This window comes from Gossypium hirsutum, chromosome A06, assembly GCF_007990345.1.
Source record: "Gossypium hirsutum isolate 1008001.06 chromosome A06, Gossypium_hirsutum_v2.1, whole genome shotgun sequence".
In the NCBI taxonomy this organism is placed as follows: Eukaryota; Viridiplantae; Streptophyta; class Magnoliopsida; order Malvales; family Malvaceae; genus Gossypium; species Gossypium hirsutum.
The window spans coordinates 68197899-68203511 of NC_053429.1; positions in this window are offsets into that span (position 1 = coordinate 68197899).

Consider the following 5613-nt stretch of genomic DNA (forward strand, 5'->3'; position numbering starts at 1 on the left):
GTGCTCATTTGTTAGACTCTACTTCATCTAACAACAACCATATTTTCCCTTCTACTTCCTACCATGGCCAAATGCATCACAACACCATACCATTTCAATTTTTGGTCATGGTTAAACAAAGAACTTAATGTCTCACTCAAAAATGCTAAAAAGAAGATTCAAGAATCATCAATCCACCATCACATGCACCATTACAAAGCTTCACTTTTAGCATGCAAATGATATCAACACCAATCCACCTTGGCCGAATATCATCTCCATGACATAGTAAAGATTTGAACCATGGGCTATTTAGAACTCAAGCTAACTACTAAAACATGCATGCATCTCATGGAACATCATCAAACATACCTTAGTCTATCAAACCACCATAGCCGATTTCCTCAAAGCTCTTTTTCCTTCTTTTTCTTTCTCCTATTCGGCTAAGAACAACATGAGAGCTTTTCTCTTCTTTTTTTTTTGGTCATGCATGAGAATGATGAACACATTTTTTTCTCTTTGTTTTCTTCCTTCAATTTCTTATTAGTTTATTGCCCATGCTTCTTATTTTATTCTTCCATTAACACAACATGTTTCATGACATGTTTTGCCCATCATCCCTTGTCATGGCCGGCCACTAGTACTTAAATGGGGGGAATTGACATGCAAGTCCACCCCTTTGATTACATGCACTATTAGGCCACTTGCATTTGCCTAGCACATTTCTAAATTTTCTCACATAAGTCCTATCAACTAAATTCACATGCAATTAACTAAATCGAAGCTTAAAACTTTCACACATTTATATTCACATATTTTAGGCAATAATTATCACATTCAAATAATTTGGTGACTCGGTCTAGCGGTCCCGAGACCGCTTTCCGACTAGGGTCACTTTAGGGCTGTCACAACTCTCCCCCACTTAAGAAATTTTCGTCCCCGAAAATCTTACCGGTAAATAGGTTTGGGTATCGTTCTTTCATCGAGCTCTCGGTTTCCCAAGTAGCTTCCTCGATCCCGTGTTTGAGCCATAACACCTTTACTAACGGAACCTTTTTGTTTCGCAACTCTTTCACTTCACGAGCTAGGATACGCATTGGTTCTTCTTCATAACTCATATCGGCTTGAATTTCAACCTCTGATGGGCTAATTATGTGCGATGGATCAGATCTATAGCGTCGAAGCATCGAAACATGAAAGACGTCGTGAATCTTTTCAAGTTCAGGGGGCAAAATCAATCGATACACAACTGGACCAACTCGTTCGGAGATTTCGTACGGCCCAATGAATCTCGGATTCAACTTGCCCTTACGGCCAAATCTGAGTACCTTTCTCCAAGGCGAAACTTTAAGAAACACTTTATCTCCCACCTGATATTCAATGTCTTTTCATTTCAAATCCGCATACGATTTCTGACGATCTGTGGTTGCCTTCAGACTTTCACGGATTACCTTTACTTTCTGTTCGGCATCTTTAATCAAATCAACTCCGAAAATTTTACTTTCACTGAGCTCGGTCCAAAACAATGGTGTACGGCATTTACGACCGTACAAAGCCTCGTAAGGTGCCATCTTAATACTTGATTGAAAACTATTGTTGTAAGCGAATTCAATCAAAGGTAAATACCGTTCCCATGAACTACTGGACTCGAGGATGCAACATCTCAACATATCCTCAAGTATCTGAATTATCCGCTCGGATTGACCATCAGTTTGGGGGTGAAAAGCAGTGCTAAAATGCAGCTTCGTACCCAAAGCTTCTTGCAATTTCTTCCAAAATCGTGAGGTGAATCTCGGATCTCTATCCGACACGATAGAAATAGGTACCCCGTGTAATCTCACAATCTGAGAAACGTACAATTCAGCTAGTTTATCCAATGAAAAAATCCGTATGCACGGGGATAAAGTGAGCCGACTTAGTCAGTCTATCAACAACAACCCAAATCGCATCCTTCTTACTTGCTGACAATGGCAGTCCAGACACAAAGTCCATTGTGACTCGATCCCATTTCCACTCAGGTATCATGATCGGCTGAAGTAATCCTGAAGGCACTTGATGTTCCGCTTTCACTTGTTGACATATTAAACATCTCGAAACAAAGTCGGAGATGTCTCGCTTCATACCATGCCACCAAAACCGACGTTTCAAATCGTTGTACATTTTCGTACTCCCCGGGTGAATTGACATTCGGCTACAATGGGCTTCGTTCAGAATCATCGAAATGAGTTCTGAATTCCTTGGAACACACAAACGACTTCTGAACCTCAAACAATCACAATTGCCTTCGGGTCTTAACCCGGGTATAGCAACTCGCACAAATGCCTTCGGGTCTTAGCCCGGATATATCAACTCGCACAAATGCCTTCGGGTCTTAGCCCGGATATATTAACTCGCACAAATGCCTTCGGGTCTTAGCCCGGATAAAATCACTAGCATAAATGCCTTCGGGACTTAGCCCGGATAAAATCACTAGCATAAATGCCTTCGGGACTTAGCCCTGATATCATTCAAATGCTCATGCACACATATATCAATAATCATGACACATCCATATTTCATTTTCGTTACTAAGGCTCAAACACAAAACATTTATTAAACCTTTCCAATTTCGGCTCAATAGCCACACACAAAGAGCATGATTTCAATTGGCTTTATAACATAGTCTCTATGCACATTCGGCTATCCGTCATAGTATGACTAATCATTTCAATATAATTCAAGTAGGGTCATTACTCGAAGACTTACCTCGGATGTTGTCGAACGGTTTCGACGGCTATTCGACCACTTTTTCCTTCCCTTTATCGGATTTAGTTCCCCTTTGCTCTTGAGCTTAATTCAAACAAATTTAACTCATTAAAGTCTCATTTTGCTAGCTTATGGCCGAATATGACAAGGAGTTTGATAGGTCATATGGCCACCTTTTAGCTCAAATACACAATGGTCATACGCATTTTTAATCACATCAAGCAATTTAATACAATTCATTCGAACATCAAAAGAGAAGCTCAAGGTACTTAGCCCATATATACATTAGACATTAGAGTCACATATGTACGAAATCACGAATCGAATTCAACATACTAGCTAATATTTCCCCTTAGCCGAATTTTCTAAGTCAAGCTAAAGCCATCAATAGGCTACCTATGGCCGAACATACACATAACTTATGTACTTATTCATGTGGCCGAACATACATGTCTATGTTGGGGCCGATTGCAACACTTAATACATTCTACAAGTATGGTCACTTGTATTGTGTAACAGCCCAAAATTTACCCTAGTCGGGAAGTGGTTTCGGGACCGCTAAACCGAGTCACCAAAATGTTTGAATGTGATAATTATTGTCTAGAATATGTAATTATGAATGTGTGAAAATTTCAAGCTTCGATTTAGTCGATTGCATGTGAATTTAGTCAATAGGACTTATGCGAAAAAAATTTTAAAATGTGATAGGTCAATGCGTAAGGACCTATCAGTGCATGTGGAAAAAGGGGGGACTTGCATGTCAAATTCCCCCCCTTTTAGTAGTGGTCGGCCATGACAAATAAGGTGGACAAGGTGTGATGGGCAAAACATGTCATAGACATGTTTTGTTGGTGCATCATGGGATGAATAACAAAATAAAAAGTTAGTAATAAAGAAATGGAAAAAAAAGAATGATGAAAGGAAAAAAAAAGGGGATCATCATTCATGTTCTTGCTAGCCGAATCTAAAGAAGAAAGAAAAATTGTTCATCTTTTATCATCCTTGGCCGAAAATTCTAAGAAGAAGGGGGAAGGGGAAGTAAGACATTCGGCCACTCCTTCTAGTCTTGAATAAGGTATGTAATGCATGGTAGCTTTTGGAAATTGTTGAATGTATTAAGCTAGTTACTAAGTCCCTTACCTAGCCCATGTTCAAATCTTGAATATTGTTGGTAACATGAGCAATCGGTCATCTTAAGTCACTATTAAGGTAAGGAAGTTTGTACTAGCTTTTGAAATTTTAGTTAATATTGAGTGAGTTATCAAGTGATTTTTGTAAACCATGTTGAAATTTCGATTTTGGGGGTAAGTATGGTTTTCGGCTATAAGAGATTAATAAGGGTGATGATTGTGTTACATGCTAAACTTAGATGAAATTGTGTGATTAGATAAATTAAAAGTAATAGTATAGTTGATGAATATATATAGATATACATATTCGGCCATCACTTAGGAGCTTATGTGATGTTGGGTTTAAGCTTTGCATATTCGGCTATATGTATATATACATATATATGTAAGCCCATTCGTGATATTACCTTAGGACTATGTATATATAACCGACAAAAAAATGGGGAAAACTAGCAAAGGTGAAGGCCGAATGAACTATAGGAGGTGTGGATGACTTTTATGCATGTGGGTGTGTGTGTATGCCATTTAGTTGGTGACATTCGGCATTTCTTAATTAACATTAGAGATGAGTGAATGAAATCGGCATGTGTGTTTGTGAAAATGCCGAATGTGAATTTGGATAATATTGAGTAATGTATGTGCTTTAAAATGATGGAATGGAGTGGATGCTTTAAATGTGTTATGAACAATTATAAGTTAAATTAAGGTTTGCTAAATTACCATTGTCATTGCCGAATATACAAACATACACATGCATGTGTAATTGAAGTATGAATGTTTAGCAAGATGGTTAAACTAGTTAATTTATCGATTTAGCTCGAGAAGCTAAAGGTGGAGAGGCAAGCAAGGGCAAAGAAAAGATCATCGAGTAACCGAGTTGGAACCGTCTTACCCAACACAAAGTAAGTCATCAAGCATATATTTTGTATTGATCTAAATAGACATAATGTCTATGTAATCATGCTGAATGGAATGATAAATTTATATACATGTATGTATGTGGTGATGAAAGTGTTGAATGAAGAGAAAAGAGGTGAGATGTATTGAGTTGTTGACCTCGGCACTAAGAGTGCGGGTATAAACATTTATGATCATGAGATTGGCGCTAACTGTGCGGGTTTAAATTGTACAGCACTAAGTGTGCGAGCTTGATTATGTAGCACTAAGTGTGCGAGCTTGATTATGTAGCACTAAGTGTGCAAATTTGATTATGTAGCACTAAGTGTGCGAGTTTGATTATGTAGCACTAAGTGTGCGAGTTCGATTATGTAGCACTAAGTGTGCGAGTTTGATTATATAGCACTAAATGTGCGAGTTGATTATATAGCACTGAGTGTGCGGACTTAATATATACGTTTGAATCATTATGGACACTAAGTGTGCGACATTATTAAGTCGATCACGGACAGCGGATCGGGTAAGTACCTTGAGTTCATGGCCAATAGGCGCTATGTTTATAATTGGAGTTGAGATTGGTAAGTTGAAACCTATGTGACAATTATAATTGAAGTCACGTACATAAGATTTATTGTGGAATAGGTGAAAGGCCGTTTAGTTGTATGATTGTAACGAAAATAAAATGATGTATGAAAATGCCTCAAATATCCTATTGATGAGTATATGGAATGTGAATGCATGATTTGGTATGAGATTGGATCGATGGGTCTGAGGAACTATGGCATGGTTCGGTATGGATGGAGTAACTAGCCTCGTTCCATCTTATTTCCTATTGTGATAATGTTATTAAAGGATGGTAGTG